The sequence below is a fragment of the Cupressus sempervirens genome, chromosome 4 (genome assembly GCF_028749045.1).
Source record: "Cupressus sempervirens isolate cs-2001-9-10 chromosome 4, ASM2874904v1, whole genome shotgun sequence".
NCBI classification, from domain to species: Eukaryota; Viridiplantae; Streptophyta; class Pinopsida; order Cupressales; family Cupressaceae; genus Cupressus; species Cupressus sempervirens.
The window spans coordinates 18,415,430-18,428,511 of record NC_143121.1 but is presented as its reverse complement, the minus strand read 5'-3'; the positions used below and the strand labels follow the sequence as shown (position 1 = coordinate 18,428,511).

General features: G+C 33.7%; 1 pseudogene; it reads right to left on the bottom strand.

The window, feature by feature from the left end:
* LOC149559705 (heptahelical transmembrane protein ADIPOR3-like) overlaps positions 1-7,990 on the bottom strand; it is a 197,238-nt pseudogene extending 189,248 nt beyond the window's left edge.
* Between the last annotated feature and the right edge of the window lie 5,092 nt (positions 7,991-13,082).

Sequence of the window (13,082 nt, the reverse complement as noted above, 5' to 3'; positions counted from 1 at the left end):
TTCAATATAGAGAGTCCCTATTAGGAGACTTTGAATCCCTATTAGGAGATTCCAACCCTGTTAGGACTTGTAGTATAATAGATGGAAGATGAGCCCACTACCCAAACATGCACTTCCAATTACAAGAAGAGCTCACTGCCCAAACAAGTAATCAGACTTTTGGAATAGAGATTCTTTCTCAGTTCAATCTTGGATCACAAAATAGATTTACAAACTTCACATAGATCACTTTCATAAAAGTTTGCATATAATTGCTCAACATAACTCCATCTTAATTTGAAAGATTTCCTTTGCATAAATACCATGATTTCACATAAAAGTAACCAAGGAATATACCTTCTTTGCTCTTTTCATCAAACTTTCCACTCCTAACATTTTTAAGAATATAGCATTTGCTTCTAAATATCTTAAAATATTTCAAACTAGGGGGATGACCATATCATATTTCAAAAGGTGTTGAATGAGTACATTTCTTTACTTGTACATGGTTCAAGGTATACACAATACTACTTATAACTTCTCTCCAGTATTTTAGACCAACATTTTTCTCCATCATGAGTTCTAGCATAGTCAACTACTAATCTATTTCTTCTTTCAGCAATTTCATTTTGTGGAGGGGTCCTAGGTGCTAATATATATCTCTTGATTCCTCTATCATTGAAGAATATCTCAAACTCATCTGAATTTAATTCACCTCCTCTATCTGATCCCAAGCATTTCAATCTCTTACCTATTTCTTTCTCAACTATTTCCAAGTACCATTTAAACATTTGAAAAACATCTATTTTTTTTTAGAAATATGACTTTCATTATTCTAGAGTAATCATCAACAAGCAACATTATATGCCTATCTCCTTTGTAGCTTTTCACTTCAATGGGTCCAAACAAGTTATTATGAAAAATTTCAAGTATTTCTTTAGAGATATAAGATTTACTTTTAAAGCTTGACTTTGTCATCTTGCCTAGCTGACATTGTTTGCACATTATATTTTCTGGTTTCTTCAACTTAGGAAAACCTCTAACTCTTTTTATGTTACTGATACTAATCAAGAAATCAAAGTTAAGATGACATAGTCATTTGTGCCAAAGTCATTCGTCATCCAATTTTGCAAGAAGACAAGTAACATCTTCTATATTTAAATAGAATAGATTACTCCTAGTTTGATCACCTTTTCCAATTAGGTTTCTATTTGTATCATGTATCTTGGCTAATTTGTTTTCAAAATCAAATTTGAACACCAAATTATTCAATTGTGACACACCTAACAAGTTATAATTCAATCCTTCAACATAATAAGCATTGTCACATGAAATCTTGTCTATGAGCTTGATATACCCTTTTAATTTTATTAAACATGGTGCATCATTACCAAATCTTACACTATTTTCATCATAATTGATTAAGGTAATGGACTTAATTTTTCCTCAAGTCATGTGATGTGAGCATCCACTATTAATGATCAATTTTTCATTCTTGTTCATACAAGTCATGAGCGTAGTAGCCCCATCCTCATCCAATTCATCCTTCATTGTGACATGTACCACTCCATCATTTTCATCAGAGTTATTTTCATTAGCAATGTAGCATGACTTCTTACCTTTATCTCTATAGTGTCTTCCATCATCTTCTCTTCTATTTTTGTGCTTGTTCCCTTCTCTGAAGTTCTTCTTCTATTTATATCTTGCTGTAATATGGACAACTACATTACAATTGAAACAAATGATAGGCAACTTACCTTTGAATTTACCTTTTCCTCTGTGAAATCTTCTGGCCAGCAATGAGTTCAATTTTTTAATGTCTTTCTCTTTTGTACCAATGTCATTGGATGTATCCTTTCTCTTTCTTTTCTTCTTCTTTGGCTTTATCTCCTAAGAATCCTTTAGTAACAATTTTTCTTTGAAAGCTAATTCAATTTTCTCTAGTCTATAGTTGTCAAAATTAGATAACTCAAAAGTAGTGATTCTTCCTACCAAACCTTCAAGGGTTAGATCATTTCTTGGCATACATCTTAACTCTTGGATTCTAGACATTCTAATGGCATACATAGGCAAAAATGTTGTCAAGACTTTACTTAGCACAATATTGTCATCTACTTTACTAGTATCTCATTTTATTACACTAACAACTTCTTTGCTTCTAGCAACATATTGAGAAATGTTTTCACCTTCCTCCATTCTCATGTCATCAAACTTACCTCTAAGGCTCTTTGACTTGGCTCTTTGAACATTTTTCTCTCCTCTATAGATGGTGTCTAGGGCATCTCACATCTTCTTTGAACTTTTAAGGTCTTTGAGATCATCAAACTTAGCATAGCTTAGGGTAGAGGCAATCTCAAAGATATCCTGATTATTCTTTTTCTTTTTCTTTAGATCTTTAGCACTTAGGGTTCTTGTCAAATCAAAATGTGCTACTAAAATGCAATATTGTGCATAATGTCCAAGTCCTTCAAGGTGTAGCTTCATCAAATTTTTAGCTTGGTACCTCTCTTATAGACATCTTGATCTTTATAGTTTTAGTACCTTGAAACTAATCCTCTTAAGCAACTGTGGCTCTAATACCAATTTCTAGAATTCTTTTACAATAACTGGGGGGGGGGGGGGGGTGTGCATAGTGAATCTATTATTCAAGGTCTAGATGTAAAAAATAAAACTTTTCACGATTCAATGAACCCATATAACATCCTCAACCACACATCCATTCATTGTGTGTTAACCAAGACTAATATGTTACTATAATATTAACATGTAGAAGTATAAAGCATAAAACACAACATTTCTAACAAAACACTTGAATCAATGATTTAATGTGGAAACCCAATTTGGGAAAAACCTCTAGTAACATGCTACTCATTCTTCACTCTTCTGAAGTTATGCCCTATTAAAGGCCAACCCTCTCAAAGGTTACAACACACATTGTTAAATGTGACTTGGTTAAGGGATTTCAATCACCTATTAAAAGTGAGCCTTGTTAGAGGACTTTAGGCCATTTACTTGCAATGACACCCTATTTAATGATTTTCCAATGACTATTAAGTGAACCTTTCTCCAAAGGATTTACCCTAATCTGATACAATTGTTAGAAAGTAATAGTAGAGCTTTGATCTGATACACATTAAAACCTTACTTGTAGATTATAGATCACTATTCAGTCTTCAACTCTTCTTGGCTCTCAATCTTTGTAGCTCTGTTAGCTTATTCAAGCTTCAAGCTTTCATCCTCTTTTAGCCTTCTTTCTTAGTTAACCATTGCAAACTTCTTCTCCTAGGTCACTTGATGAAGAAAACCCTCTTACTTCACCTTGTCATATTTTTTCATTCAAAACTCTCTAACCTCTTTGCTTCATGACCAAATATCCCTACATATAGGAAATTAGAACTCTTTTTCTACTCATTATCCATCTCAAAAATTAGGGTTTTTGAAGGATTGGATAGGATACAATGTATCTAATGTATATCATGTCTTCTCTAGAAACTTCTCATAGAATCCATTTGAATTATCCTCCAAAATAATTTACATAAGACTCTATGCCTCCAACTCATCAATCTTATCTTCCCCCTGATTTACAAGTTCCAATAAAACAAACTTGTTGACTTTTAATTGGTGAATCTTTGATCTTTTTCGTAATGCAACAATTTGGCATTAACAATTTACTAATGCTTGGCACACATTGTCTTATTCAGAATTTATTGTGAAATCACTTGACATCAACTAGATTTTAATTGTGCTCAACATCAATTGAAAATCACTCACCAGCTACTAACTTGCTTGGTACCTACTAGTTTACTCAACATCGACTAGAATTTACTTTCACTTGGGTACAACTACCTTTTTTCTTGGCTTGTACTAACTTTTCTTAGCACCTTCTATCAACTTAGTTAAGCTTGCTAAATGAACTTTGTCCAACGTTATTGTTCTAAACTTTTGAAGTGTAGCCAATCATTTTGTAATCTCAAGTAGATCATCAATACTTTATGTTATCATTGTCTTGACCGATTCTTGCACTTCAATACATAATCATAACTCAACCTTTCCTTTAGGTAAAATTGTTACATCTTGTTGATCAAACCATTCTTATCAATCAACTAAGTGATAGTGCTTTAAAAATATAAGCAATTTTCTAACCAACATGTAGCAGGTTTTACATCAGTGACAAAACAATGATTGAAACACATAGTCTTCTTCAACAATTTTCTTACTCAAATGATCTTTTCAATCATATATCAACATCACATTCTTGTCTTCTGGTCTAGGAACTAGACTCCGTGTTTTTTTCTTCTCTCTCTATTGAATCTTTTCTTCCATGACTTTGTACCAGTCATCATCTTCCAATGCATCTTACTATTTTTGGCTCCTTCATACTTAACAAACATGATTCACTTCTCAATTTATTTCTTGTCATTTGCCTAACATATTTGTTTCTAATGATTTTATTAGTAGGGTGATGTCTTTTAAAATATTTAAACAATCTAGGCTCGACTCTTGTTTCTATATTTTGTCTTTCAGCTTCAAAGTCACTGTGTGCATCTCTTTTAGGTATCTCAATGTCTCTTTAATGTATACTGATTTTAGAATCAAAATGTGAATTTTGTTTAATCTCCAACTTAGTATCCATATGCAAGTTGGTTTTGGAAGGCAACTCAACATTTTTAGGATGTGACTCAGTAGTTATTGAGACTTGTTGTTGGTTTGTAACTTGATTGTAGATTTTTCTTTAGTAGGAATTCCTTCATAGAAGTATACAAATGATTTTTATTCTTCTTGTTCTTTCATAGGTTTAGACTCATGTACTTTTGTAAATTCATCAAAGTTCACATTTGCATTTTCCACAAATTTGTTAGTGTTAGTATTTAAACACTTATAGGCTTTTTTGCTTGTGGAGCATACAAGGAATATACCTTCTCCAAGTTTTGCATCCAATTTTCTATTCCTAACATCTTAAAGAATATAACACTTACTTTCAAATACCTTAAAGTATTTCACATTAGTGGATATCCATACCATAGTTTGAAAGGTATTGAATGAGTGCTCTTTTTTACTTGCACACAGTACAAGGTATATATAGTAGTACTTATAGCTTCTCTCTAGTATTCTAGAGCAAAATTCTTCTCCATCATAAGTGTTCTTGCATAGTCCATTATAGATCTATTTCTTCTTTCAAAAATTCAATTTTTTGGGGTAGTCCTAGGTCTAGATGTCTAACTTTTGATTCCTCTTTCATTACAGAACATCTCAAACTCATTTGAAGTGAATTCTCCTCCTCTATTTGATCTCAAGAATTTAAGACTTTTACCTATTTATTTTTCAACTCTTACGAAGTGACACTTAAACATTTGAAAAGCATCAAATTTCTATTTTAAAAACATGACTATCATCATCCTAGAGTAATCATCAACAAACAACATTATGTACATATCTCCTTTGTAGCTTTGCACTTCAATAGGTCCACAAAAGTTAGTATGAACATTTTCAAGTGTTTCCTTAGAGGGACAAGCTTTACTCTTAAAGCTTGACTTTGATATTTTGTGTAGCTAACATTGTTTGCATACTATATTATCAGATTTCTTCAAGTTAGGAAAACCTCTAACTCTTTTCATGTTACTAATACTAACCAAATTATCAAAATTAACATGACACAATCTCTTGTAGAAAAGCCATACATCATCGAGTTTTTCAATAAGACAAGTAACATCCTTTATACCCAGATAAAATAGATTACTTCTAGTTTGATCACCTTTTCCAATCAGCTTCCCATTTGTGTCACATATCTTGAAAATTTTGTTTTCAAATTCAACCTTACATCCGAGATTATTCAATTATGACACACATAACAAGTTATAATTTTATCCTTCAAAATAGTAGGCATTGTCACATGAAATATTGTATGTGAGTTTGATAGAACCTTTTTCATTTTATTAAACATGGTGCATCATTACCAAATCTTACACTATTTCCATCATAACAAGTTAAGGTAATGAACTTACTTTTGTCTCTAGTTATGTAATGTGAGCATCTACTATCAAATATCCATCTATCATTCTTGTTCACACAAGTTACAAGTGCAGTTGCCTCATCTTCATCATATTCATCCTTCATTGTAACATATACCACTTCATCATCATTTTCATCAAATTCATCTTCATCAGTAATGTAGCATGGTTTCTAGCCTTTGTCTTTGTAATCTCTTCCATCATCTTCTCTTTTTTTTTTGCACTTGTTTCCTTTTCTGTAGTTCTTGTTTTGTGTACATCTTATATTAATATGACCAAATTTATTGAAATTGAAAGAGATGATTGGTAACTTGCCTTTACCTCTATGAAGTCTCCTTGCTGGTAGTGCTTCCAATTGTTCAATGTCTTCCTTATCTGTATTACTATCACTAGATGCATATTTTATCTTTCTTTTCTTCTTTTTTTGCTTTATGATGTAACAGGCCTACTGATGCTCTCTATTTCCATGGTCATGGCTACAAAATGTAACCGGAGATACCCCACATCAACATGATGGGCTTAAAATATTCACATCCATCCATTACACCCATAATCGGGTCTTCAAAGATCATTATTGTATAACAAAACTCACCGCTATATGTTTATATAAACTCCCCATAATATGCTCCACCTTCTTATTCCTCCACCACACCCATTTTTTTTTAGAAACCGACTTCTCTCCTTCACTTACTGGTTTAAAGAAGCCACCACCTTTTCTTTTGTCATTATCAAATGGCGATAATGAGCGGCTTACTGTAGGAGCACTAATATCAACTGCAACAATGAAGTCATACCTGATATTATTTCGTGCTGAGACCAAAAACTTCCAAAGAAATAAGCATGCTACCACCTTCCAAACATAATGCATTCATAACTAACGAAAATCAATTTCCTTCCACTCGGCTGCACTCCAACTTAGAAGCTGATTGCTTTGTCTTCATAATAATTGGGTTCTCAGTTTTAAAGTTAACATAGCTTGCACACGCATGGATTTATATACTTCACCACCTTTCTCCATAATCAAATCCATATTCATCAAAAACAACAAAGAAATTAGCAATTGAATTAAAACAAGCATTTTATTTCAGTTTTTGTAACTGAATCCTCTCCATGAGTAAATCGTCTCTTTCTCCTCTGCAATCAGCATCTAGAACTGATGGCTATGGGAAAATATGAAGGAATAGTCATTATCATATCAAAACACTCACATGGAGATAGAGAATAGACACAAAAATCCAACACTGTTTTCAAAAAGAACATAACATTCAACTCAAAAAATTTACATGCATGGCTCCCTGGCTACAAGCCAGAGAGACGATCTTTTTAGTCTTCCTTGCACACCAAGAATCGATTCTTTTGTAATTACCCTCTCTTAACTCCAACTGTCCCATTCGGTTCCCACTCTTTCTTTTTAAAGAGTTGCCGGTGGTTATACAAGGTTGGTTATTAAAACCATATTTCCACTTTTTAAGCCCTATGTTTCCCACATTCTCTCCTCATGGAGATCACTTTCCTATTCTAATGGAAATGCTTTTAAAATACATCTTAATGCTATACATAACCATTAAAACATAATATTGCTACTTCATAAACAATTTGTACCCCATGGTTCCCAGATTTGAATTTTTTCCACTATTGCAAACTCTTGCCATGATTGGCCATGTTGGAGGGGTCTCCCATCAAACTCCCAAACTAACAAATTTCCTTGTCCCAAGGAAATGTGATTGCTTCTTCTTCGTGGTCTTTCACTCTTTAGCTTTCGTTGCGTCACTCTGATGACGTCCTTGCATTGTCATTGCTGTCCACCATTCTTCATACTACTACTATACGGTCATCGTAGCCATCGAAGATTTTGGAAGATGCTTCCCACTCTCGCTCAGTGGTTGCTTCTTGCACCTTCTACCCAGCTTCATCCTCATGGAGACAATACCGAGATCTCCGCCTGAGACCTTCCCAAGAACTCTCTTCGTTCTTCCTGCAGCTTGATGGATTAATGCAACCATTTATGCTTCTTCCCACTGCAATGTCACTAGACCATTCGCTAGCTCTGATACCACTCTGATGTAACACCCCAACCTTGCTTCCAAACCCCAAGCTCTTGGCTAGGAATCACAGTTGGAAAATGAGTTATGGAGAGGATTGAGTGTACAAATACCTTAATCTGGCTGCACAACGAGTAATGAGAAGGTCTAACCTTGCTCCAGTCCAAAGGATAGGTATTGGAAAGGTGTCTAAGGTGGTTTTCCATCACAACAACGATAAAGCACTTGAAATCCTCATTTTTGGCCTAAAACTGTACTTTCATTGTACGGAAATTTTGGAGGCTAGAAAATTACAGAATCTTGAAGTACTCTAAAAAGGGTATCCAAAAATATAATTTTTTTGTAGGGTTGTTAAGAAGTTTTTCAAGAAATCTTGTTTCCAGCTATTTAGGAGGGCTAATTCCTAGTAGCCTTTTTGGAGCAATTTGGCGTATCTTCCCTAGTAGATTGAATGCGCCTATGAAATCAGCATTGTTTAGGGTCATGGATGTTAGAAGGAGTCTAAAAAAACCCTAGATGAAGAACTGGTACCCTTGGAGCTATAGATGGACTTGAGGGTTAATAGCGGACTGGAGCTGGCTAGTAAGAAATTTGATGTTACTTTGTTGGTGTACCCCCAACTGAAGGATTATGATCTCTTGAGCAAGGTCCTAGTAATTATAGGGTGTGAAGAAGCCCTAGTGGGTCTAGTGAATGACCTAAGGTAGCCCTGAGAGAGAGCTTGGGGTTTGGAAGCAAGGTTGGGGTGTTACATCACTTTACCTCCTTAGAATCCTTCAATAACAACTTAGCTTTGAAAGAAAATTCAAGACTATCTAGCTTGTGGTTGTCAAAGTTAGATAGCTTAAAAGTAGCGAGTCTACCTACCAGATCTTCAAGGGTTAGATCATCTCTTGGAATACATCTCAACTCTTGGATTGTAGAAACTCAAATAGCACAGACATGCACTAATATTCTCAAGACTTTCCTTAACATAGTATCATCATCTATATGACTAGTAGCTCCTCTTTTTCTTTTCCATCTATTGAATTTACTCTTCCATAGCCTTGTACCAATCATCTTCTTCCAATGCATCTCTCAATGTCTTAGGTTCCCTCATTCTTAACAAACATGATTCACTTCTCAACCTATTTCTTGTCATTGGCCTTGCATCTTTATCTACAATGATTTGATCTATAGGATGGTGTCTTTTGATATATTTGGATAGTCTAGGTTCAGTTCTTGTGATGCATTCTATCTCTTAGCTTTAGTATCACTATGTGCATCTTTGTCAAGTGTTTCAACATCTCTTTCATGTGTTCCAATCTTAGAGTCATATTGTGCATTTTCTTCTTTCTACAACTCAGAATTTGAATGCAACTCAATATTCATAAGATGTGACTCAGTAGTTGTTGACACTTGCCATTGGCTTGTTGCACAATTTGTAGCATCTTCTTTAGTAGGCATTCTTTAATAACAGTATACATATATCTTGTAATCTTTTAGTTCTTTTGTAATTTCGGCCTCATGTGCTTTTGTAAACTCATCAAAACTTACATTAGCACTTTCCACAATTTTGTTAGTGTTAGTAATTAAACACTTGTAAGCTTTACTTCTTTTCAAGTAACCAAGGAATATACCTTCTTCACTCTTTGCATCAAACTTTCCACTCCTAACATCTTTAAGAATATAGTATTTTCTTCCAAATATCTTAAAATATTTCACATTATGTGGATGAGCATACCATAGCTCAAAAGGTGTTGAATGAGTACCTTTCTTTACTTGCACATGGTTTAGGGTGTACACAATAGTACTTATAGCTTCTCTCTAGTATTTTAGAGCAACATTTTTCTTCATCATGAGTGTTCTAGCATAGTCAATTACAAATCTATTTCTTCTTTCAGCAATTCCATTTTGTGGAGGTGTCCTAGGTGTTGATATTTGTCTCTTGATTCCTCTATCATTGTAGAATATCTCAAACTCATGTGAAGTGAATTCACCTCCTCTGTTTGATCCCAAGCATTTCAAGCTCTTACCTATTTCTTTCTCAATTGTTGCCAAGTACCATTTAAACATTTGGAAAGCATCTAATTTTTGTTTTAGAAACATGACTATCATCATTCTAGAGTAATCATCAACAAGAAACATTATATACCTATCTCCTTTGTAGCTTTGCACTTCAATGGGTCCATGCAAGTTAGTATGAACAATTTCAAGTATTTCCTTAGAGGTATAAGCTTTACTTTTAAATATTGACTTTTCCATATTGCCTAGCTAACATTGTTTGTACATTATATTTTTTGGTTTCTTCAACTTATTCAAACCTCCAACTCTTTTCATGTTACTGATACTAATCATATTATCAAAGTTAACATGACATAGTCATTTTTTCCAAAGCCATACATCATCAAATTTTACAATAAGACAAGTAGCATCTTCTATATCTAAATAGAATAGATAACTTGATCACCGTTTCCAATCAAGTTTCTATTTGTATCATGTATCTTGGCTGATTTATTTTCAAAATCAACTTTGCACCCCAAATCATTCAATTGTGAGACACTTAACAAGTTATAATTCAGTCCTTCAACATAATAAACATTGTCACATGAGATCTTGTACATGAGCTTGATAGACCCTTTTTATTTTTCTTAAACATGGTGCATCATTACAAAATCTTACATTATTTTCAACATAATTGATTAAGGTAATGAACTTACCTTTTTCTCCAGTCATGTGATGTGAGCATCCACTATCAATGATCAATTTATCATTCTTGTTCATACTAGTCATGAGTACAATAGCCTCATCCTAATCTAATTCATCTGTCATTGCAACATATACCACTTCATCATCATTTTCATTAGAGTTATTTTCATTAGCAATGTAGCATGACTTATTTCTTTTATCTCTATATTCTCTTTCATCATCTTCTCTTCTATTTTTGTGCTTGTTGCCTTCTCTAAAGATCTTCTTCTATGTACATCTTGCTACAATATGGCCAACTTCATTGCAATTAAAAAAAATGATAGGTATCTTGCCTTTTAATTTACCTTTTCCTCTATGAAATATTTTAGCCAGTAATGCTTCCAATTGTTTAATGTCTTCCTCTTCTATACTACTGTCATTGGATGCATACTTTGTCTTTCTTTTCTTCCTATTTGGCTTTACCTCCTTAGAATCCTTCAGTAACAATTTTTCTTTGAAAGCTGATTCAACACTCTCTGGTTTGTAGTTGTCAAAATTAGATAACTCAAAAGTAGTGAGTCTTCCTACGAGAACATCAAGGGTTAGATTATTTCCTAGCATACATTTTAACTCTTGTATTGTAGACACTCTAATGGATACATAGGCAACAATTTTCTGAAGACTTTACATAGCACAACATCATCTATTTTACTAGTAGCTCCTTTTATTGCACTAAATTTTCTTTTATTCTACCAACATTTTGAGCAATGTTTTACCTTCTTCAATTTTCATGTCATCAAGCTTACCTCTGAGGCTCTCTAACTTGGCTCTTGGAACATTTTTATCTCCTCCATAGATGGTGTCTAGGGCATCCCACATATGATTTAACCTTTTAAGATCTTTGATATCATCAAACTCAACATAGCTTAGGGCAAAGGCAATCTACATAATAACCTGATTGTGCTCTTTCTTTTTTCTTTATATCTTCAGTGGTCCAAGGTGTAAGGTCATCAAAATTTTCCATGCATTAAAGTTATCTCTATTTAGCTTGGGTACCTCTCTTATAGACATCATGATCTTTATGCTTTTAGTACCTTGAAACTAACCCTCTTAAGCAGCTGTGGCTCTAATACCAATTATTGGAATTCTTTTAGAATAATTTTGGGGGGGGGGGGGGGGGGGCAGGGGAGGGGGATGGGGTGGGAGGGATGAATTTTTTATTCAAGGTCTAGATGTAAAAATTAAAAATTTCAAAATTTAGTGAACCCATATAACATCCTTAACCATACATGCATTCACTATGTGTTAACCAAGACTGATATGTTATTATAAAATTAACATGTAGAAATAATGAGCATAAAACATAGCATATCCATCAACATACTTGAAACAATGATTTAAAGTGGAAAACTATTTTGGGAAAAATGACCAGTAACATGCTACTCCTTTTTCACTCTTTTGAAGTTATGCCCTATTAAAGGCCAACCTTGCTAAAGGTTACAACACACACTATTAAGTGTGACTTGGTTAAGGGATTTCAATCACCCTATTAAAAGTAAGCCTTGTTAGAGGACTTTAGGCCATTCACTTGGAATGCCATCTTGTTTATGATTTTTTAATGACTGTTAAGTCAACCTTTCTTTAAAGGATTTATCATAATTTGATACAATTGTTAGAAAGTAATAGTAGAGCTTTGATCTAATACAACTTATAACATTACTTGCAGATTATAGATCGCTATTTAGTCCTCAACTCTATTTGACTTCCAATCTTTGTAGCTTTGACAGCTTGTTCACCCTTCAAGCATTCATTCTCTTTTAGCCTTCTTTCTTAGCTCACCATTATATACTTCTTCTCCTAGGTCACTTGATGAAGCAAACCCTCTTCCTTCTACTTTTCATTTTTTTGCATTCAAAACTCTCAAACCTCTTTGCTTCATGACAAGATATCCCTACATATAGTAAACTAGACCTCTTTTTTTTTCTCATTTTCCATCTAAAAAATTAGGGTTTTTCATGGATTAGGTAGGATACAATGTATCGACTACATATCTTGTCTTCTCTAGAAACTTCTTCTAGAATCCATTTGACTTTGCCTCCAAATTGATTTACATAAGATTCTATGCCTCTAGCTCATCAATCTCATCTTCCTCCTAATTTACAAGTTCCAAGGAAATAAAATTGTTGGCTTTTAATTGGTGAATATTTGGTCTTTCTCATAATGCAATAGCTTAGCATTAATAATTTACTTATGCTTGGCACATACTATGTTACTTGACATCTATTGTTAATCAACTAGATTTTACTAGTGCTCGACATCAACTGAAAATCATTCAGCATCTACTAACATGCTTGGCACCTACTATTTTACTCAACATCCACTAGAA